Raw genomic sequence first — 25,179 nt, forward strand, 5'->3', positions numbered from 1 at the left:
AGGTCACAGACGCAGCTCATATTTGATCCCTGGCCCGGAAATTTCCATGTACTGAGGGTGTGGCTGAAAAAGGAAAAAGAACATCTTAAAACAAATGAAAATGGAAACAAAATATACTAAAACTAATGGGGTGCAGCAAAATAAGGTCTAAGGGTGAAGTTTAATAAAAATAAATGCCTACATTAAGAAAAATAAAAGGTGTCAAACCAACTTTATACCTCATGAACTAGAAAAAGAAGAACAAACTAACCTAAAGTTAATAGAAGGAAGGTAACAATAAAGATCAGGGCAGAAAGAAATGAAATGAGACTAGAAAAATAATAGAAAGGATTACTGAAACTAAGATTTTGTTTTTTGAAAAAATAAAATTGATAAACTTTATTTACACTAACAGAGAAAGGTAAAGAGAAGGCTCAAATATAAATGAAAGCGGAGACATTACAGCTGATGCCACAGAAGTACAGACGATCATAAGAAGCTTTTTTTACGGCCATATGCTCAGCCTGTGGAGGTTCCTGGGCCAGGGATTGGATTCAAGCTGCAGCTGTGACCTACACTGGCACACTGCACCAGGCTGTGGATCAAACTCTTGTCTCTGCAGTGATCCAAGCTGCTGTGGTTGGGTTCTTGACCCACTGGGCCACAGTGGGAACTCCAAGAAGAGACTATTATGAACAATTATATACCAACGAATAGAAGAAATGGACAGAGACATGCTTTGGGAAGCTCTAATGTGCAAGACCAGAAATAGTAAATGTTACAGCCAAGAATGGCTTTTTTTGAGACTCAAGGATTTACCCTCAGTAAGTGGATGCACCTTTTTCTCTGGGCTCAGCTGTGAGAATGTGATTCTTCTTTCCAAACCTCTAGCTGCTGCATGAAGATCAGGGTTAACCCAAACACCTCAGTAACTCTCTTGAATGGGTGGAAATAACAGATCTCAGAGAGGTCAGGGCTGGGAGCCCCTGCAGAGAAAAAGCATCTGTGATGCAACTTGAAGGTCAGCCAGGAAAAGATTTGAAACCTCCAAGGAGAAAATTATAAAGTAACAAACTTCAATTATTCATTCTGACATTGAGTCACCAAGTTAAATGTTTCAACTCCGAATGTTATTCCTGTAGTTTGAAAACATCTCTTATCAACTGCCTTCTGTTAAAAACAAGACAACAGGACACAAATGGAGTTTCTATTTTAAGTCCCACATAACCAAAATGAGAGGTAACATGCAGCTCAGGCTCTCCCAGGAATGGAATCTTAAACCATTAGGTCAGGACTCTTCTGAGCAGCACTAGTTAGACCATCTGCCTGAGAGACCCACTCATCCTCCCAAAGGAAAGTAACTGCAGTCACCAGCCAGCTGCTGCTACTGTAGCTCCTTGTTCCTGCTCCCTTTCCCTATAAAACCTCTTGCCTTGTTCAGCTCTCCTTGGAGCTGTTGTCTACCTGCTGGATGGGATGGTGCCAGAGTCAGGAATCACTGAATAAAGCCAGTAAGGGCTTGAACGTGTACTCAGTTGAATTTAACACTTTGAAAAATTCAACTAATTTGTCAAGATATGGAGCATCAAGTTACGTAAACACGTGTGAGAAAAGAACTTTAAAATAGCCACATGTTAAATGTAAGTTGATCTGCCGAAGTACTTTTACATGAATAAAGGTTTAGCACAGGTCCAAAGGAGTATGAACTTTGGCTTCCTGGGGAATGATGACAAGAATGCAGAAAGCAATAGAATAGAAGCCCTGTGTTAATTCAGAATCCCAGACAGAGATATGGTTGAAATAAAGAGGCTTTTACTTGGGGGTTATTAATACAGCAGCCCATGATACACAGATCAAAGAAGTACTTGAATTGTGTTCTGCCAAACTACAAAATCGGTGAACTTTATAAAGGCAAACACTGCAAGGTTACATAAATTGTCCAGAACTAGGATTAGAGCAGGTAAGAAGAGGCTAGTTAAGCAAGGAGAGAATCTGGAATGATTACATAGTTGCAAAGGGGAGGCCTTTGAAACCACAAGGTTGCAACTGGCTGCAAACTACAAGGTTGTAGCTAGCAGATATTGTTCTGAGGATTAGCTGTAGTGTTCTTAAATTTGATACATTTAGAAAAAAATTCAGTTTCTTAGAGTTCCCATTTTGGTGTAGCAGAAACAAATCAGACTAGGAACCATGAGGTTGAAATTCAATTCCTGGCCTCACTCAGTGGGTTAAGGATCTGGTGTTGCTGTGATCTGTGGTGTAGGTTGCAGACATGGCTCAGATCCTGCATTGCTGTGGCTGTGGTGTAGGCTAGCAGCTATAGCACTGGTTAGACCCCTAGCCTGGGAACCTCCATATGCCATGAGTGTGACCTAAAAAGAAAAAAAATTTTCAGTTTCTCATGATGCAGGAACAGGTCTGAAACCAAATCCATAATGGCTATCCAGCTGTATTTGGATGCCTGAAGAATAGTTACTCCATTTTAATTTATTTATCACCAGATCCTTCAACCTGTGGTATCCGGCAGAGGACTGAACCCATGCCTCTGCAGTGCTGAGCTGCTAGAGTCACATTCTTAAACCACTGCCCCATGGCTGGAACTCTGAGACAAAAATCTTTTTCAGTGGGTTAAGGATCTGGCAATTCTGTGGGCTGTGGCACAGGTCTCAGATGCAACTTGGATCCTATGTTGCTGTGGCTGTGGCATAGGCCAGCAGTCACAGCTCTCATTGGACCCCTGGCACAGGAATGTCCATATGTCATAGATACAGCCCCCCCCCCACCATCTGAATTCGGATCAATTACAAAACTGCTATATAGTTCAAAGTCTTAAAATAGGACATCAGAAACTATAAAAGTATTTATATTCAATTTTGGAGACATCTCTTGACTGTGGCAATATGTGCAAAGTTAATTGATCATGAAGAATTTCATAGATAGTCATTTTCCAGTAGAAACTCTCAGGAGTCAATACATTATAATTTACACTTGGAGTAAAAAACATTTGGAGTAAAAAACTCAAAGAATGATCACACTGATGAAGGAATGAATATGTATTTTATATATGAAAATAAAATATGTAACAATACTTATTACTTCATTTTCTATTATTAAATATAAAAGCATTTTTGTGCAACTTCCACATACTCTTGCATTTCTGGTGTACATTTCTATTTTAAAGTGGTGTTATTGCACAATAACAATACATAGATGCATTTTAATTTTTCTTTTATATTTATGAATACATTTAAGTTCAAATTTATCAATTTTGTATATTGCCTATAATGCATTCAGAAATGCTGGTTTATGTGAGAAAAAAATGTACATGTGTGTGTAAATGGGTCACCATGCTATACAGTAGAAAATAAATAATGTATTGGGGAAATAAAAAACCCATAAAAAAAGAAACGCTGGTTTACATGATAATGATTATTTCAGATTTTATTTTGGTTACATTAAAAAAAAAAACAGAAGGAAATGAGGAGCCCAATATAAAGAACAAAATAGGGATCCTTTAAAATGTTAACCCATTGATTCCCAAAGAAAATGGATGATGAAAGGAATTGAGAAGCATGTACAGCAGATTTTCTGTTCTTATAAAAATAATTATTGATTTTTAAGTGTCTAGATTTGAGTTCTAACAATTTTTAAAGTACTTATTACAGAGTGAACAGCAAACCTAGATCTTAAAGGAAATCCAGCTTTGCACCCCAGTTCAAGCAGAATAACCTTTCCAAAATTCAGAATTTTGTAAAATATTTTTAATAACCAGTCTTTCTAAAAATATATCAGAAGTTCCAGAATTGACAATGTTCCTTTTTTTTTTTTTCATTTTATGGCCCCACCTGCTGGCATATGGAAGTTCCCAAGCTAGGGGTCAAATCAGAGCTATAGCTATCACACCCACTGCAGCCCCAGATCTGAGCCACTGCAGCTTGCAGGAACACTGGATCCTTAACCCACTGAGCTAGGCCAGGAATCGAACCTACATCTTCAGAAAGACAGCATTGCGTCTTTAACCTGCTAAGCCTCAAGGGGAACTCCAGAATTGACAATGTTTTAAGTGTCAATTTTATTTTAAGAAGTGCAATTTTTTTTACACTGATAGTGATATTTTGTAATTATAAAATGTATATCTTTTTTTAATATCAGAAGTTTTATTTTTGAAGTTTATTTTTATTGCCTGTGTTAGAATATAGAGTTATATGAAGAGACACTGCATTATTTAGTTTAATCCTCATAACATTCCAAGTTCTGAAATATTGGAAGTTCTTAGAAAATATTTCTTAATAATTGAAAAGTGATAAATGGATGAATGAGGTGATTTAGATGATTTTTCTCTGGTGTGAATCCTTTATGCTGTTAATTCCTGAGTCGTATTTCCCTTTAGGGTCAGATGGTCACATTTTCCCTTTAGGTTATAGTGTCCCTCCCTTGCTTGTGTGTGTGCGTGCACGTGTGCCTGTGTACACATGCATACAACATACACAGCAGCACATAAACACAGTAATGTTGCAGCCAACATCATGTGCTTTATGTTTGCTTCTGCTAATAATAGAAAAGCCCCCCTACTTCCTTATCCTCCATAATGAAGATATTTTCTTTTGTTGGTGGCTGGGGCACTGGGTGGGCACTGTGCCCAGAGCACACTAGGTGGGGTGCATGGCAGGGTGGCCCAGGGCCTCAGGCAGAGTGAGGGCATCAGGGAGCCAGGAATGCCAGGCCCACAGTGTCCCCTGGGAGCCTGGAATGTGCAACCCCAGGCACTCAGCTATGCTGCCTTTCTGTGCCACCAGGCTCACCCATCTGGCCAAAGCCCTCCAATCTTCAAAAGTGGCACATGGAGGGCAGGTTGTACCATCTTCTGCCCCCGTGACTGGGGCAGGGCATTGGAGAGAAATAGGGTGAGAAGTTTATAGCAAGAGATTTTTTTTTTTCCCCACTGTACAGCAAGGGGGTCAGGTTATCCTTACATGTATACATTACAATTACATTTTTTCCCCCACCCTTTCTTCTGTTGCAACATGAGTATCTAGACATAGTTCTCAATGCTATTCAGCAGGATCTCCTTGTAAATCTATTCTAAGTTGTGTCTGATAAGCCCAAGCTCCCGATCCCTCCCACTCCCTCCCCCTCCCATCAGGCAGCCACAAGTCTCTTCTCCAAGTCCATGATTTTCTTTTCTGAGGGGAAGTTCATTTGTGCTGGATATTAGATTCCAGTTATAAGTGATATCATATGGTATTTGTCTTTGTCTTTCTGGCTCATTACACTCAGGATGAGATTCTCTAGTTCCATCCATGTTGCTGCAAATGGCATGATGTCATTCTTTTTTATGGCTGAGTAGTATTCCATTGTGTATATATACCACTTCTGAATCCAATCATCTGTCGATGGACATTTGGGTTGTTTCCATGTCCTGGCTATTGTGAATAGTGCTGCAATGAACATGTGGGTGCGTGTGTCTCTTTTAAGTAGAGTTTTGTCCGGATAGATGCCCAAGAGTGGGATTGCGGGGTCATATGGAAGTTCTATGTATAGATTTCTAAGGTATCTCCAAACTGTTCTCCATAGTGGCTGTACCAGTTTACATTCCCAGCAACAGTGCAGGAGGGTTCCCTTTTCTCCACAGCCCCTCCAGCACTTGTTATTTGTGGATTTATTAATGAGGGCCATTCTGACTGGTGTGAGGTGGTATCTCATGGTAGTTTTGATTTGCATTTCTCTTATAATCAGCGATGTTGAGCATTTTTTCCTGTGTTTGCTGGCCATCTGCATATCTTCTTTGGAGAAATGTCTATTCAGGTCTTTTGCCCATTTTTCCATTCATCGATTGGCTTTTTTGCTTTTGGGTTGTATAAGTTGTTTATATATTCTAGAGATTAAGCCCTTGTCAGTTGTATCATTTGAAACTGTTTTCTCCCATTCTGTAAGTTGTCTTTTTGGTTTCTTTTGGGTTTCCTTTGCTGTGCAAAAGCTTTTCAGTTTGATGAGGTCCCATGGGTTTATTTTTGCTCTTGTTTCTATTGCTTTGGGAGACTGACCTGAGAAAATATTCATGATGTTGATGTCAGAGAGTGTTTTGCCTATGTTTTCTTCTAGGAGTTTGATGGGGTCCTGTCGTATATTTAAGTCTTTCAGCCATTTGGAGTTTATTTTTGTGCATGGTGTGAGGGTGTGTTCTAGTTTCATTGCTTTGCATGCAGCTGTCTAGGTTTCCCAGCAATGCTTGCTGAATAGACTTTCTTTTTCCCATTTTATGTTCTTGCCTCCCTTGTCAAAGATTAATTGACCATAGGTGTCAGGGTTTATTTCCGGATTCTCTATTCTGTTCCATTGGTCTGTTTGTCTGTTTTTGGTACCAATACCACACTGTTTTGATGACTGTGGCTTTGTAGTATTTCTTGAAGTCTGGGAGAGTTATGCCTCCTGCTTGGTTTTTGTTTCTCAGGATTGCTTGGGCGATTCTGGGTCTTTTGTGGTTCCATATAAATGTTTGGATTGTTTGTTCTAGTTCTGTGAAAAATGTCATGGGTCATTTGATAGGGATTGCATTGAATCTGTAGATTGCTTTGGGTAGTATGGCCATTTTTACAATGTTGATTTTCCCAATCCAGGAACATGGACTATCTTTCCATTTCTTTACATCTTCTTTGATTTCTTTGATTAAAGTTTTATAGTTCTCGGCATATAGGTCCTTTACCTCCTGGGTCAGGTGTATTCCGAGGTATTTGATTTTGTGAGGTACAATTTTAAAAGGTATCGTATTTTTGTATTCCTTTTCTAATGTTTCATTGCTGGTATACAGAAATGCAACTGACTTCTGAATGTTAATCTTATATCCTGCGACTTTGCTGAATTTATTAATCAGTTCAAATAGTTTTGGGGTTGAGTCCTTAGGGTTTTCTATGTAGAGTATCATGTCATCTGCATACAGTGACAGTTTTATCTCTTGTCTTCCTATATGGATGCCTTTTATTTCTTTTGTTTGTCTAATTGCTGTGGCTAGGACTTCCAAAACTATGTTGAAGAGCAGTGGTGAGAGTGGGCATCCCTGTCTTGTTCCAGATTTGAGTGAGAAGGCTTTCAGTTTTTCCCCATTGAGGATTATATTTGCTGTGGGTTTATCATAAATGGCTTTGATTATATTCAGGAATGTTCCCTCTATACCCACTTTGGCGAGGGTCTTGATCATGAATGGATGTTGGACTTTGTCAGATGCTTTTTCTGCATCTATTGAGATGATCATATGATTTTTGACTTTTTTTTGTTAATGTGGTGTATGATGTTGGTTGATTTGCGTATGTTGAACCATTCTTGTGAACCTGGGATGAACCCAACCTGGTCATGGTGTATAATTTTTTTGGTATGTTGTTGGATTTGGTTGGCTAAGATTTTGTTGAGAATTTTTGCCTCTATATTCATCAATGACATTGGGCGATAGTTTTCTTTTTTGGTGGTATCTCTGTCTGGTTTTGGAATTAGGGTGATGGTGGCATCATAGAATGTCTTTGGGAGTATTCCTTCTTCTTCAACCTTTTAAAAGAGTTTAAGGAGGATGGCCACCAATTCCTCTTTATATGTTTGATAAAATTCACCTGTGAAGCCATCTGGTCCTGGGCTTTTATTTGTAGGGAGTGATTTTATGACCTCTTCAATTTCATTTCTAGTGATCGGTCTGTTCAGTTGGTCTGTTTCTGCTTGATTCAGTTTTGGCAGGCTGTAAGATTCTAGAAAATTGTCCATTTCTTCCAGATTGTCAAACTTGTTGCCATATAGTTGTTCATTGTATTCTCTTACGGTTTTTTGTATTTCTGCTGTATCTGTTGTGATTTCTCCTTTTTCATTTATGATTTTGGTTATTTGGGTTCTTTCTCTCCTCTTTTTAGTGAGTCTGGCCAGGGGTTTGTCAATTTTGTTCACCTTTTCAAAGAACTTGGTTTTATTAATTTTCTCTATTGTTTTTTGAGTCTCTATTTTATTGATTTCTTCTTTGATCTTTATAATTTCCTTCCTTCTGCTTACTTTAGGACTTTTTTGTTCTTTTTCTAATTCATTTAGGTGGAGGGTTAAGTTGTCAATTTGGGATCTTTCTTCTTTTTTGAGAAAGGCCTGTAGTGCTATAAATTTCCCTCTGAGCACTGCTTTCACAGCATCCCATAGATTTTGAGAGGTTTTGTCTTCATTATCATTTATTTCAAGGTAGTTTTTAATTTCCTTCTTGATTTCCTCATTGACCCATTGGTTTTTAGTAGCATGTTGTTTAGTCTCCATGTAGTAGGTTTTTTCTCTTTCCTTTTCCCATGGTTGGTTTCTAATTTCATGGCATTGTGGTCAGAGAAGATACTTGAGATAATTTCTATGCTCCTAAATTTATTGAGATTCGCTTTGTGTCCCAATATGTGGTCGATTCTTGAGAATGTTCCATGAGCATTTGAGAAGAATGTGTATTCTGCTTTTTTTGGATGTAGTGTCCTGAAGATATCAATTAAGTCTAACTTTTCTATTGATTCCTTTAGGATCTCTGTTGCTTTATTGGTTTTCTGTCTAGAGGATCTGTCCATTGATGTGAGGGGGGTATTAAGGTCTCCTACTATGATTGTATTCTCATCAATATCTCCCTTTCTGTCTGTTAATATTTGTTGTATGTATCTGGGTGCTCCTATATTTGGGGCATATATGTTGATGATAGTAACATCCTCTCCTTCGATGGATCCCTTAATCATTAAATAGTGTCCTTCTTTGTCTTTATGTCTTTTGTTTTAAAGTCTATTTTGTCTGATATGAGTGTTGCGACTCCTGCTTTTCTGTCATGTCTATTGGCGTGAAATATTTTTCCCCACCCTTTCACTTTCAATCTATATGTATCCTTTGTCCTAAGGTGAGTTTCTTGTAGGCAGCATATTGAAGGTTTTTGCCTTTTTATCCACTCAGCCACTCTGTGTCTTTTGATTGGGGCGTTCAGTCCATTGACATTTAAGGTGATAATTGATAGATGATTATTTATTGCCATTTGAACTTCGTGTTCCAGTTGATTCTATGGTTCTCCATTCTTCCTTTCTTTCTTTTTTTTTTTTTTGGTTGGATGGTCTCCTGTTATTATCTGCTTGAGTGTATTTTTTTTTCATTTTTTGCAAATGCAATATTTGGTTTTGGCTTGTGGTTGCCCTGTTTTTTAAGTATGCTAACCCCTTCCCATAATTGTGTGTTTTAGCCTGATGGTCCTGTAAGTTCAAACCCTTCATTACTATATTAAAATTAAGAAGAGAAACATACATACAAACAAAAATGGTTATTTACTTCCTAACATCCCTTGCCCACATTTTATGGTTTTGATGACTCTTTTTTATTTTTTTTCTTTTTAATTTTATTTTGTTTGAAGCACGTTCATGATTAAATCTGTATGCTGGCTTATTTGAGTGACTGCTCTCTGATTGCAGTTTCCTCAGTCTTAGTTCTTCCTCTTCTTTTTTTTTTTCTTTTCTTTTTTCTTCCCTTTCCTTCCTTTCATTTTGGTTTAGAGAAGCCCTTTCAATATTTCCTTTAACCTGGGTTTTGTGTTGCTGTATTCTTTAAGTTTTTGTTTGTTGGGAAAAATTTTTATTTCCCCTTCTATTTTAAATGATATTCTTGCTGGATAGAGTATTCTAGGTTGCATATTTTCTCCTTTTAGCACTTTAAATATCTCTTGCCATTCCCTCCTGGCCTGTAGTGTTTCTGTAGAGAAATCAGCTGATATTCTTATGGGGGTTCCCTTGTAGGTAACATTCTGTTTTTCTCTTGCTGCCTTTAGGATCCTCTCTTTATCACTAACTTTTTCCATTTTTATTATGATGTGTCTTGGTGTGGGTCTGTTTGGGTTCAGTTTGTTTGGAGCCCTCTCTGCTTCTTGTATCTTGAACCCAGTATCCTTTAGATTTGGGAAGTTTCCATTGATAATTTCTTCAAATATATTTTCCATCCCCTTATCTTTTTCTACTCCTTCTGGAATTCCTATTATGCGTAGATTGGCCTGCTTTATATTATCCCATAGGTCTCTTATATTGCTTTCCAGTTTTTTGATTCGGTTTTCTGTCTGTTGACCGGATTGAGTGATTTCCATTATTCCATCTTCCATATGACTGATTCGTTCTTCTGCATTATTCATTCTGGTTTTTACTGCCCCTAGTTCAGTTTGCATCTCTGCAAATGAATGTTCTAGTTTTTCTTGGCTCCTCCTTATATTTTCTAGTTCCTTTCTGAGGGTATCTGCATTACTGTTTATATCTTCTCTTAATTCCTTCAGTATTTTCACTATTTCTCTTTTGAACTCCAGGTCTGTCAGACTGCCGAGATCTGTTTCATTGTTGACTGTTTTAGGTGAGTTCTCCTGTTGGTTTGACTGGGGGTGGTTTCTCAGCTTCTTCATCTTGCTTGTTGTTTTCTTTCTCCTGAGGGAGTTGTACTCTCCGTTATCAGGCAGTGTTTGCCTTGTCACTGCCATGGAATATTTCCTGAGGGCTGGCGTTGTTGGTCAATCTTTTTTGAGGCAGTGTGGCTTTTCTGGAGTGTTGGTGGGGCTAACAGTGTTTCTTTGAAGCAAAGGAGGGCTTCCTGAGGGCAGACAGGACTGGGAGGTCCACACCACGATGGTAGCAGATTTCACTTGGTCATGCAGAGCTTGCTCTTGTGTTTTTAGGCTGTGGGGTTCTTGCAGGGGGTTGGCGGTGTTGGGCAGCTGTTCCTCAGGAGTGCAGCACCCCCTGGGGGCTGGAGCAGCTGTCTGGGTCACTGAGAACCTAAGAGGCTCTTCCCTAGGGCAGCCCAACTCAGAAGGACAGCCTGAGAATGTAGGCGGATCTTTTCACAGTCCAGCCGAGCTTGTTGCAGATTTTCTGGGCTGCAGGGGCTCTTCCAGGGGGCTCGTGGTGCTGAGCAGCTATTCCGAGGGGGTGGGACACCCCCTGGGGGCTTGGGTGGGTAGCAGGGCCGTTGGAAACCCAAGAGGCTCCTCCCCGGGCAACCCGACTCAGAAAAACCGTCCAAGAATTAGGCTGATCTATTCACGGCCTGGCTAAGCTTGTTCTAGCTTTTCTGGGCTGCAGGCCTTTTCTCTGGGGCTGGTGGTATTTGGTGCTGCTCTGCGAAAGTGTAGCCCCTCCAAAGGGCAAGCAGGCCTGTGCAGGGACAGCCCCTGCGGTGGTAGGCTTCAGGCAATTGTTGAGGCCAGCCCTCCTGGATGGCAGGCAGCCCCAGATTCGGCAAGAGTGTAGGGGAAGGCGGGGGTGGGGGGAGGGGATGCACTGGGAAGCACAGCTTTCAGCTAGCTAGTGGGCCTGTAAGCTTGTTGTGGTGTGGAGGGTATTCTATGGGGACCTACCCCTTCTTCTCACCCCTCCCCAGCACGGGCGCAGACCAGGCTCTTCTCCCAGGTTCCCTCTGATGTGGCTTTCCACTTCCCCACCCCTAGAGTATTGTTCCCTTCCTCTGCGACAGCTTTGTTTTCTAGTCTCCCAGGCAGTCTCTGCCCCATCAAATGGTTTCTAGACCTCCCAAGCAGTTTCTGCTCCGCCCCGCCCCCCCAGCCTGGGGACTAACCTTCGGAGGTGAGGTCTCGGTGCCCAGCCCCCACCCAGGCGTCTCCCAGCCCTTTCTCGGGGACTAACCTTCGGAAGCGAGGTCTCGGTGCCCAGCCCCCACCCAGGCGTCCCCCGGCCCTCTCTCAGGGACTAACCTTCAGAGGCGAGGTCTTGGTGCCCAGCCCCCATCCAGGCATCTCAATTTTTGGTGACTGTGCCCATAGTTCAGATGGTCCGTTGGGTTCTTGATTGGCTTTTCCGTACTCCAACTTACTGCTACACTCTTCGCTGCATCTGGAGATTCCTCCGGTTTGTTTGATCTTTCCCCCTGTAGGTGACTTTCCAGGGTGTGGGATCCCTTTCTCCTCCGCAGTTCCCTTTCGGGAGCGCCCGTCCCGCTCGGATTCACCTTCTCTCACTCTCCTCTTTTCTCCCGTTCTGCCCAGTAATGTCATGAACTTCTTGCCATTATTGGAGTTTAGGTTCCTCTGCCAGCGATTGGTTGCTGTTCTGTGTGAGTCATTTATTCTGTAGATGTGCTTTTTTTGTTGTGTTAGTGGGAGAGGGTGAGCATGTCCCCCTACTCCTCCGCCATCTTGTCCTCTATAGCAAGAGATTTTAATTCCTCATCTGAAGAATAAAGATGCAAATAAAAATAGTAGGCTCATTGGGCAAGTGCCTGATTTTCTTCAGCAGCACAGAGATGCCTGGGTGAGGGTAAGGGGGGGAAATGATTATTAATCTCTTGTGTAGTGGGGGTTTTGCCAAGTACACAGGACAGAAAGAAAAGGGAATAGAGGATGTAGGTAAGAGTTATTAAACTTTTAGCTCTTGGAATTGTTGGGAAGAAAAATATTTCCTCTACCCTCTCAGGTTCAGTGATTGGGAATTTGAAAATTAAATAGACAAAAGCAGATTACCCTGAGAAAAAAATTTAATTACATGTATCTATATGCAGATGTTAACAAATATGATGTGAAGGGGTGGCTAAAATTGGGGGTTTACATAGAATTTAATAAATGGCAAGGAGTAGGAGAAAGGCATTTTCTAAAAAAAAAAATGACTTCTTGGTAGTGAGGGAGAGAAAGTCCTTATGGAGAACTAATGACACATAGGACAGATAACTGATACCTTAGGGAAATATATGGAAGATGTGGTAGTTTGGTGATGATGTCTGTCTGAGGTGCTCAGAAATTTTCCAATTTTAAAACTATTTCCAAAAAGTAAATTAAAAATGCATAGACAAGGAACGATAGGCATATCTTATCGTTCCATGAGGAAAGATCTATGTATCAGAGTTTAAGTTACATAGAATGAGTTTTGTGGCTAACAATTGTGATATATCAAAATATTGACAATAGCCACAGCAGCAGTATATTCAAATGATGTCTAAATTTTTAGGTCTATATATAGTGATAAAAACTAGAAACTGTAACAAAGGTATCTAATCAACAACGCTAAATATTAATGACAGGTTTGAGTGTTTGTGTGCTGATTAAACAGCTGGTATCTGAGCTCGGAGTATCTAAAATTCAAAATTTCTGGGTTTTATTCACAAAATTTAAAAGTTGGATGCAGAGAAACATGGTTTAAATACTATACAAATACTCGTCATGCACATATGATACAAAAATATGTTCCTTTCATAAAGATTTCCACATCTTATTTAATGGGATATAACTAAAATGTTAAATAGTCCAATAGATAAATTTTTAAACTATCTTTAAGATCATGTAATTTTTTCCAAAATCTGTACCTATTATTGGGATGCTTTCACAAGTTGATTGTCAGTAGATCTTGGAGAAGCTCTATAGGATCCAGATTCAAATTTAGCAGTACCTGGAGAGCAAAAGAATAACATTCTTTAAATACTTCCTAGTTAACTAAATATAAATTAGGTAAGATTAGCTGAGACCTTTCTAAGTATTAAGAAGGAAAAATATCTATATTTGATTCTAACACAAAATACATGGTGACTATTTTATCATTCCTCCCCCCTCCCACCCCATGGTTACATGCTGAGCTAAATGCTCTCGAGGCTTAGTTAACAGAGCTTCTGGTTTTCTCATTCCTCATTCATTTACTCAACAGTCATGTCCTAAGGTACTGTAACAAGCACTGGAATTACAAGTGGGAGGTGACACAAGCCGCCATGAAGAACTGCATGCTATAAACTGGAAAAATAGATGAACAGGCAATTTACATACATAGTCATAAGTCCTATGACAGGTACAAAAGAGGGGACGATTGGAACACAGAACAGACATCCAGCTTGGTGTCAATATTGTCTGCTTTTTGGTGGAGGTGATATGGAAATATATACCAAAAGAACAAGGAAAAATATGGGAAATGGGATAAGAAAACACAAAGAGCATAGGTGATAAAGAACTGTTTGGAATTGTAAGCTGTCTATTTGACTGGCTGCCAGACAGAGGAAAGAGGCAGAGGAGAGTAGGAGGGAGATAAAGCTGAATACTTCCACAGGAACTAAACTGATTTGGGTGTTTTTATTCCATGCTAAGGAATTTGGAGTTTTTCCTGAGAGCAAGAGGTAACTAAATGACAAAGTCAGTGACAAGAAATTTGAATGTCACCCGCCAAGTGACAGCTGCATGAACTGTGATTGCCTGAATCTGGGTTTTTTGGCCTTACTTCCAGAAACTTGAAGTTGGTGAACCCCATGTTTTCTGATAACAGTGTCAGTGTGCAGGTTGACAGGTCCAAAGGGATGGCAGCAGTAGAGGAAGGATATAGCCAGAAAGAAAAAGAAATGATAGACTTTTGAGATTTTTTTTTAAAGCTATGGAACATGATGAATAAATGAGGAATAAGTATATTTTTCATTATGAATGTTTGTTTTCCCATTTTTCAAAAGATATAAGAAAATATTTAATGTAGTATCTAGTATGCAAACAATGGAAAGAGATGCCATTTACTATTTACAGTTTATTTCAGAAATCAATGTCTAAATTTAATTCATAAAGGAGGAAGGATCAAGATGGTGGAGGAGTAAGACATCATGCTCACCTTCTCCCACAAACATAAAAAAAAAACCATAACTACATGTAGAACAATTCACACAGAACATCTACTGAATGCTGGCAGAAGAACTTAAACCTCCAAAAAGGTGAGAAACTCTCCACATATCTGGGTAGAACAAAAGAGAAAAGAGGGAGGGAAAAGGAATCAGGATGGTACTAGCACTCCTGAGAGGGAGCTGTAAAAGAGAAAAGGAACACACACCCTGGGAAGCCACCTAACTAACCAATGGGGATATCAGCCTAGACCTCAAAGTCATCAAGAAAAGTGCAGCAGCTGGTCTGAGGAGGGCAAAGCAGAGTGAGAGCTGCACACATCATCTAAACTACTGCCGTGGACATCACAGCCTGAAATGCTCAGGCAGGGGCTGGGCACTGAAACTCAGGCTCTGGAGGTCAGTTTTGGCTGTGTGGAGACAGCCTGAGGGGCTAGAGAGAAGTGTTCCATGGGCTGGGGAGTGGGACACCACAGCTGAGGGAACCTGGGAGGAGGTATGGGCCCAGAGGAGAAGCAAGGCACCACTGTCTTGGAGGGCGAGAAGAGGAGGGGTGGACTGCCATAAGAATCTCTTTTCCTGCACATCCATTAACTCAGAGGGTGGGGCATCTCTAGCAGGGGCTGTGGGTGACTAGACAACACTTGCTCGTGCAATGGGAGATAGGCACCTCTTATGTGGGCTATGGGTGGCTGGGCACCTCTTGTGTGGGCTAAGGGCAAAGGGAGGTTAAGTGTGGCATGGAGCCTCTTGCCTGCTCTACAGGTGGTGGGGACAAATCACAGCAGTCATTTCAGAAACCAGAGGGAGGTGTGGCCTGCAACCACTGGGTGGGGGGTGTCCTGTGAAAATGCTCCACCTGTGGCCCTAGTCACCTCAGATATTGGCAAAAAAGAGGGCACTGCAACCAAGCACCACCTCTTGTTGATCTTATCTCCCTGGAACACACCCACCCTGCTGCTGCAATTACCAAGCACTCTAAGCACTGCCCACACATGACTGATCACTGTCACTTCCCAGGACTCTGCAACTAGGAGCAGCCTGTGCAGCACCTCCTGTATGGGTTGAGATGGGGTGTTTCTTGCATGGTCTGCAGGTGGTGGGGGCAAACCACCACAGTTATCTCTGACTCCAGAGGTGTGTGTGGCCCACCACCATTAGGGGGGCCCATGAACAGGCACCACTTGTGACCCCAATCACCTCAGAAGGCACCACAGAAGAGGGCATTGTGACCAAACACCACCTGTTTTTGCTCTCACTCCCCTGGGAACTCATACACCCTGCTGCTACCACTGCCAAATGCTCTGGGCACTTTGTAAATCTGCCTAAGGCTCATTACCACTTCCCAGGGCCCTGCACCTAGGAGTAGCCTGTTCCACCTTCACGCAGGTCCCTGCTGCTGTTAAGAGCTCAGCAACCAGGGACTGACTACAAGCCCTTCCCACTGCTTCCTTCTCCCTGGAAACACACTCAGCACCCTGGAGATAACAGCCTGCTCACACCAAAGAGCAAATATTCAAACTTGTACACCAAAAATAAATAGTAACACTCCACAAAATACGAAGGGGTGCTCTTGCATAGAAGCAGCCCTCCAAGACTACAGTTTGGCTTCCCTAAACTCACAGAAAAAGAAAAATGTAAGTGAAGAAACTCAGAAACCATTCCCAGTTAAAGCAACAGGAGAATATCCCTGAAGCAGCACACGATGAAACAGACCTCTGAAGTATGAAAGACATTGGGTTTAAAAGGGAGATAGTGAAAATACTTAAAGAATTAAGGCTGAATATCAAGGAATTAAGAGTGGATACGAACAGTAATGCAGATTCCTTTAGAAAGGAATAGAAAATATAAGGAGGAACATAGAAAAATTAGAGCATTCATTTGTTGAGATGCAGACTGAAGTAAAGACACCAAAGAGCAGAAAGAATAATGCAGAGGAATGAATTAGTGACTTGGAAGATAGAATAGTGGAATTCACACAATCAGGAGAGCAGACAGAAAACCAAATGAAAAAACATGAAAGCAGTAGAAGAGATCTATGGGATAATATAAAACAGGCCAATATATGCATAATAGGAATTCCAGAAGAAGAAGGAAATAAAAGGGGGAATTGAAAATATATTTGAAAAAATTATGTCTGAAAACTTTACAAATCTAAAGGAAACTGATATCAAGATACAGAAAGCACAGAGGGCCTCAAACAAGTTGAACCCAAATGGGCCCACACCAAGACATATTATAATAAAAATGGCAAAAATTCTAAAGGCAGCAAAAGAAAAACAAAGCGTTAATTATATGGGAACCCCCATAAGGCTTATCAGCTGATTTCTCTATAGAAACACCACAGGCCAGAAGGGAGTGGCAAGATATATTTAAAGCTCTGAAAGGGAAAAAATTTGCAGTGTAGAGCACTCTATCCAGCAAGAATTATTATTTAGAATAGAAGGGGAAATAAAGAATTTCTCCAACAAACAAAAGCTGAAAGGGTACAGCAATGCTAAACCCATTCTAAAAGAAATACTGAAAAGGCTTCTCTAAATAAAAAAAGAAGAAATAAGATGGAGGAAACCACAATTGGAAAGCAATCACTTAAATAAGCCACCATACAGATATAAAAGAAAAAAAAAGACTACAGTAAGAGAAATGATAAACACAAGGAACAACAAAAGAACAAACATGAAGATGTTAAAGTACTTCAATATCATAGAATGTGGGGGAGGAAAGTAAGAAAATATAGATTCTTTTTAAAAATAATGTATTTGAGACTATGTGAATATCAGGCTAAAACAAGCAGACACAGGAAGGGGTTAATATACTTAAAAAACAGGGCAACCACAAATCAAAGCCAAACATTACATTTACAAAAGCAAAAAAGAAAAGTACTCAAGCATAAAATAAATGGAAATCATCCAACCAAAAAAAGAAAGGAAAAATGGAGAAACATAGAATCCACTGGGAAACAAGATTTAAAATGGCATTAAATACATATCTATCAATAATCACCTTAAATGTCAATGGACTGAATGCTCCACTCAAAAGACATTGGATGAAAAAGCAAAAACCTTCAGTCTGCTATCTACAAGAGACTCACCTTAGGGCAAAGGACACAGATTGAAAATGAGGGCATGGGAAAAGATATTTCATGCCAATGGACAAGACAGGGAAGCAGGAGTTGCAATCCTCATATCCGATAAAATAGACTTTAAAATGAAGGCCATAAAGAAAGACAAAGAAGGACACTACTTTATGGTTAAAGGATCCTTTCAAGAAGAGGATATCACTATCATCAATATATACGCCCCTAATATGGGAGCACCAAGATACCTCCAACAAATACTAACAGACATAAAAGGAGAAATTGATGGGAATATAATCATAGTAGGAGACGTTAACACCCCACTCAAAACAATGGACAGATCCTCTAGACAGAAAATCAATAAAGCAGCAGAGATCCTAAAAGACACAATAGAAAAGTTAGACTTAACTGACATTTTCAGGACATTACATTCAAAAAAAATCAGAATATATATTCTCAAGTGCTCATGGAACATTGTCAACGAATTGATCATATAATTTAAGAGTATAGAAACTATTTCAAGTATCTTCTCTGACCACAATGGCATGAAACTAGAAATCAACCACAGGAAAAGAAATGAGAAAAAAACTTACGAGACTAAACAACATGCTACCAAAAAACCAATGGGTCAATGAGGAAATCAAGACGGAAATTTAAAAATACCTTGAGACAAATGATAATGAAGACACAACCACTCAAAATCTATGGAATTGAGTTCAAAAATGAGATCGTTAAAGTCTTATTGAAGGAAGAAAACTATTGGAAAAGAAATTAAAGGTGAATATGACAGAGTTAAGAGTGGATATGAACAGTAATGCAGATTCCTTTAGAAAGGAAATAGAAAATTTAAGGAGGAACATAGAAAAATTAGAACATTCATTTGTTGAGTTTCAAACTGAGCTAAAGGCACTAAAGAGTAGAATGAATAATGCAGTGCAATTAATTAGTGACTTGGAAGATAAAATAATGGAAATTACACAATCAGGACAACAGACAGGAAACCAAATGAAAAACCATGAAAGCAGTGTAAGGGATCTATGGGATAATACAAAGCAGGCCAATATATGTATAATAGGAATTCTGGAAGGAGAAGAAAAAGAAAAGTGGATTGAAAATATATTTGAAGAAATTATGTCTGAAATCTTTGCAAATCTAAAGAAACAGATATCAAGATACAGGAAGCACAGAAGTCCCCAAATGAGTTGAACCCAAATAGGCCCACACCAAGATATATTATAATAAAAGTGACAAATGTTAGAGGATTCTGAAGGCAGCAAGAGAAAAACAAAGCATTAAATATAAGGGAATCCCCATACGGCTATTAGCTCATTTCTCTACAGAAACACTAAAGGCCAGAAGAGAGTGGCAAGATATATTCAAAGTTCTAAAAGGGAAAAATTTTCAGCCTAGAATATTCTACCCAGTAAGAATATCATTTAAAATAGAAGGAGAACTAAAGAATTTCTCCAGCAAACAAAAGCAAAAAGAGTATAGTAATATTAAACACATTCCAAAAGAAATAATGAAAGGGCTTCTCTAAATAAAAAAGAATTAAGAAGAAATAGGATGGAGGAAATCACAATGGGAAAGCAATCACCTAAATAAGCCAGCCTAGAGATCTAAAAGGAAAAAAAAAACCTACAGTAAAAGTGATGATAAACACAAGGAACAGCAAAAGGACAAACATGAGGATGTTAAAAAAGGACTTCAAAATCATAGAATGCAGGGAAGGAAAGTAAGAAAGTCTAGCCTCTTTAAAATAATGTATTTGAGCCTATATGACTATCAGGCTAAAGGAAGCAGATATAGGAAGGGGTTAACATTCTTTAAAAACAGGGCAATCACAAATAAAAACCAAACATTATATTCACACACAAAAAAAGTACACAAGCATAAAATAAAATCACCAAAAAAAGAGAAAGGAACAAAGGAGAAACATAGAATCAACTGGAAAACAAGGTTTAAAGTGGCAATAAATATATACTTATCAATAATTACCTTAAATGTCAATGGACTGAATGCTCCACTCAAAAGACACAGAGTGGCTGATTGGATAAAAAAGCAAAAACCTTCAATCTGCTATCTACAGGAGACTCATATTAGGGAAAGGATACATATAGATTGAAAGCAAGGGGTTGGGAAAAGATATTTCATGCCAATGGACAAGATAGGAAAGCAGGAGTTGCAATACTCATATCAGACAAAATAGATTCTAAAATGAAGGCCATAAAGAAAGACAAAGAAGGACACTATTTAACGGTAAAAGGATCCATTCAAGAAGAGGATATTACCATTGTCAATATATATGCCCCTAATATAGGAGCACCCAGATGGATAAAAAAATTCTAATAGATATAAAAGGAGAAATTGATGGGAATACAATAATAGTAGGAGACATTAACACCCTAATGACATCAATGGACAGAAAATCAATAAGGCAACAGAGATCTTAGATGACACAGTAGAAAAATTAGATTTAATTGATATTTTCAGGACATTACATTAAAAAAATTAGAATACACATTCTTCTCAAGTGCACATGGAACATTTTTAAGGATTGACCACATACTGGGGCACAAAGCTAACCTCAACAAATTTAGGAGCATAGAAATTATTTCAAGTATCTTCTCTGACCACAATGGCATGAAACTAGAAATAAACCACAGAAAAAGGAGAAAAAACTGCCTATATGGAGACTAAATGACATGCTACTAGAAAAACAAATGGGTCAATGAGGAAATCAATAAGGAAATTAAAAAATGCCTTGGGACAAATGATAATAAAAACAACCATTAAAAATCTATGCCACATATATCCAGACAAAACTTTCCTTAAAAAAGATGCACGCACCTGCATGTTCATTGCAGCTCTATTCGTAATAGCGAAGACATGGAGACAACCCAAATGTCCATCAACAGATGATTGTATTAGGAAGATGTGGTATATATACACAATGGAATACTACTCAGCCATAAAAAAGAACAAAATAATGCCATTTGCAGCAACATGGATGGAACTAGAGACTCTCATACTGAGTGAAGTAAGTCAGAAAGAAAAAGACAAATACCATATGATATCACATATCTGGAATATAACATATGGCACAAAGGAACCTTTCTGCAGAAAAGAAAATCACGGACTTGGAGAATAGACTTGTGGTTGCTGAGGGGGAGGAAGTGGGGTGGTTGGGGAGTTTAGGTTTAACAGATGCAAACTATTGCTCATGGAATGGATTAACAATGAGATCCTGCTGTGTAGCACTGGGAAGTATGTCTAGTCACTTATGATGGAGCACGATAGTGTGCAAAAATAGAATGTGTACATGTATGTGTAACTGGGTTACCATGCTGTACAGTAGAAAAAAATAAATAAAAAATAAATACAAAAAATAAATAAAAAATAAATATGGGGAAATAAATATTAAAATATAATAATAAAATGAAAAAAAACCATGCTACAAAAGCAGTGCTTAGATGGAAGTTCATAGCAATATAGGCCTTCCTCAAAAAAGAAGAAAAATCTCAATTCAACAACTTAACCCACCACCTAAATAAATTAGAAAAAGAACAAACAAAACCTAAAGTCAGCAGAAGGAAGGAAATCGTAGCGATCAAAGAGGAAATCAATAAAATAGAGATTCAAAAAACAAAAGAAAAAATTAATCAAACCAAGAGCTGGTTCTTTGAATAGGTAAACAAAATTGACAAACCTCTGGCCAGACTCACCAGGAAGAGAAGAGAAAAAATCCAAATAAAATAAGAAATGAAAAAGGAGAAATCAGAACAGATATTCCAGAAATACAAAAAAAAAAAACCATAATAGAATACAATGAAGACTATCATGCCAACAAATTTGACAACCTAGAAGAAATGGACCAAGAAGAAATAGATAAACTGAATAGACCAATCACTAGAAATGAATAAGTAATAAAAACACTCACTACAAAGAAAATTCCAGGACGAGATGGCTTCAGAGGCGAATTCTACCAAACATACAAAGAACTCACACCCATCCTTCTTAATCTTTTCCAAAAGATTGAAGGAATAATCCCAAAGACATTTTATTAAGACCCTATCACCCCAATACCAAAATGAAAGATATTACCAAAAAAGAAAATTATAGGCCAATATCTTTAATGAATATAGACACAAAAATTCTCAACATAATTTTAGCCAACTGAATCGAACATCATACGAAAAAGATCATACACCACAATCAAGTGAGATTCATCCCAAGTTTACAAGGATGGTTCAACATATGCAAATCAATCAAATTCATACACCACATTAATAAAGGTCAAAAATCACATGATCATCTAAATAGATGCAGAAAATTATTTGACAATGTCCAACACCCATTCATAATAAAAACTCTCACCAAAATGGGTATAGAGGAAACATACCTTAACATGATAAAAGCCATTTATGACAAACTCATAGCAAATATACTACTCAATGGAGAAAAGCTGAAAGCCTTCCCACTAAATCTGGAACAAGGCAAGGATTTTCACTCTCAACACTTTTATTCAACATAGTATTGGAAGACCTAGCCACAGCAATCAGACAAAGAAAAGAAATAGAAGCTATCCAAATTGGAAGAGAAGAGGCAAAATTGTCACTGTATGCAGATGATATTATGTTATATACAGAAAACCCTAAGGACTCCCCTCAAAAACTGCTCTAACCAAAAAATTCAATAAAGTATTAGGATACAAGTTAACATTTAGAAATCAGTTGCATTTCTGTATATTAACAATGAAATATTAGAAAAGGAATATAAAAATACAATATCTTTTAAAATCACACCTCCCAAAAATAAAATACCTAGGAATAAACCTAACAAAGGACATGATAGACTTATATGCTGAGAACCATAAAATATTAATCAAGCAAATTAAAGAGAATTCAAAAAATGGAAAGATATTCCATGCTCCTGGGTTGAAAGAATTAATATCGTAAAAATGGCCATACTACCCAAAGCAATCTACAGATTCAATCCAATCCTATCAAATCACCCATGACATTTTTCACAGAAATAGATCAAACAGTCCAAAAATTTACATGGAACTATAAACGACCCAGAGGTGCCAAAGGAATCCTGAGGGAAAAAAAAAAACCAGGAGGCATGTACTCTGCCAGACTTCAGGCAATATTACAAAGCTACAGTAATCAAGACAGTGTAGTATTGGCACCAAAACAGACATACAGACCAAGGGAATAGAATAGAGAACCCAGTAATAAACCCAAACACCTATGGTCAGTTAATCTTTGACAAAGGAGGCAAGAATATAAAAAGGGAAAATGACAGTCTTTTCAGCAAGTGGTGCTGGGAAAACTGGACAGCTGAATGTAAAAAAATCAAAACTGGAACACCCTCTCACGCCATGCACAAAAATAAACTCAAAATGGCCTAAAGACAAGACACCATCAAACTCCTAGAAGAGAGCATAGGCAAAACATTCTCTAACATCAACTATACAAATGTTTTCTCAGGTCTGTCTCCCAAGGTAACAGAAATAAAAGCAAAAATAAACCAATAGGACCAAATCAAACTGACAAGCTTTTGCATAGCAAAGGAAACCAGAAAAAAAAATAGACAATTTATGGCATGGGAGAAAATAGTTTCCAATGTTGCAACTGACAAGGACTTTATCTCTAAAATACAAAAACAACTTATATAACTCAGCCCAACCCCCAACAAGCCAATTGAAAAATGAGCAAAAGAACTGAATAGACATTTCTCCAAAGAGGATATACAGGTGGCCACCAAGCACATGGAAAAAGGCTCAACATCACTAATTATTAGAGAAATGCAAATCAACATCACTAATTGTTAGAGAAATGCAAATCAAAACTATTGTGAGGCTCCACCTGACATGTAGAATGGCTGTCATTAACAAGTCAACAAATAACAAATGCTGGGGAGGGTGTGGAGAAAATGGTACCCTCTTAGAGTGGTGGTGGGAATGTAAGTTGGTATAACCATTATGGAAAACAGTATGGAGTTACCTCAGATATCTAAATATAGAACTACCATATGACCCAGCAATCCCACTTTTGGGCATTTATCCAGACAAAACTTTCAATGAAAAAGATATGTGCACCCATATGTTCATTGCAGCACTATTCACTATAGCCAAGTCATGGAAACAACATAAATGTCCATCGACAGATGAATGGATTCAGAAGATGTGGTATATATACATAATGGAATAGTACTCAACCATAAAAAGAACAAAATAATGTTATATGTAGCCACATGGATGGAACTAGAAAATCTCATTCTAAGTGAAATAACTCAGAAGGAGAAAGACAAATACCATATGATATCATTTATATCTGGAATCTAATATATGAACAAAGGAACTTTTCCACAGAAAAGAAAATCATGGACTTGTGGTTGCCAAGAGGGAAATGGAGGGGGTGGAGGGACTGGGATCTTGGGGTAAATAAGTGCAGAATGTTGCCTTTGGGATGGATTAGCAATGGGATCCTGCTGTGTAGCACTGGGAACTCTGTCTAGTCACTTATGATGGAACAAGTAATATGAGAAAAAGAATGTGTACATGTAAGTGTAACTGAGTCACCATGCTGTACAGTAAAAAAATATATACACATAAATAAAAGATGAAAAAAATTCATTGTGTCCTTTAGATTGTACACGTAAGTGATAGCATATTATGTTGATGTCTCACTGACTGGCTAACTTCACTTAGCATGAAAATTTCTAGGTCCAACCATGTTGCTGAAAATGCCATTATTTCTTTCCTTTTAATGGCTGAGTAATATTCCATTGCGTATACATACCAGTTTTCTTTATCCACTCCTCTCTCAATGTCATTTAGGTTGTTTCTATGTCTTTGCTATTGTATATATTGCTGCAATGAACATTAGAGTACGTTTCTTTTCGAGTCATGGTTTTCTCTGTGTAGATGCCCAGGAGTGGGATTGCTGGATCAAATGCTAATTCTTTTTTTTTTCCCGTCTTTTGAAAATTTTTTACAATGATTGATTTACAATGTTCTTTCAATTTCTGCTGTACAGCAAAGTGATCCATTCATACATATATATACATTCTTTTTCTCACATTATCCTCCATCATGTTACAGCATAAGTCATTAGATATTTAGTTCTCTGTGCTATATAGCAGGATCTCATTGCTCATACACTCCAAATGCAAGAGTTTTCATCTAATAATCCCAGATTCCCAACCCATCTCTCTCTCTCCCCCTCCCACCTAGCAAACACAAGTCTGTCCTACATGTCCATGATTTTTTCTGTTTTTCAACAGATCATTTGTGCCATATTTTATTTTTTTTTAATTTTTTGTGGGGGAAAATTTCATTTTTTATCATTTATTTACATTTTTTTCCTACTGTACAGCATGGTGACCCAGTTACACATAGATGTACACATTCTTTTTTCTCAAATTACTTGTTCCATCATAAGTGACTAGACAGAGTTCCCAGTGACTAGCAGGATCCCATTGCTAATCCATCCCAAAAGCAACATTCTGCATCTATTTTCCTCAAG

The 25,179-nt window shown here is 38.5% G+C and overlaps 1 long non-coding RNA gene across 1 annotated transcript in view; it reads right to left on the reverse strand.

Annotated features, from left to right (window-relative positions):
* LOC102160780 overlaps positions 12,030–25,179 on the reverse strand; it is a 40,950-nt gene continuing 27,800 nt past the window's right edge. The window contains exons 5-6 of the long non-coding RNA XR_002345106.1: positions 13,294–13,376; positions 12,030–12,244 (exon numbers count right to left, since the gene is read on the reverse strand). This is a non-coding gene — a long non-coding RNA (uncharacterized LOC102160780). The remainder of the gene's footprint in view (positions 12,245–13,293; positions 13,377–25,179) is intronic.

This window comes from Sus scrofa, chromosome 6 (assembly GCF_000003025.6).
Source record: "Sus scrofa isolate TJ Tabasco breed Duroc chromosome 6, Sscrofa11.1, whole genome shotgun sequence".
In the NCBI taxonomy this organism is placed as follows: Eukaryota; Metazoa; Chordata; class Mammalia; order Artiodactyla; family Suidae; genus Sus; species Sus scrofa.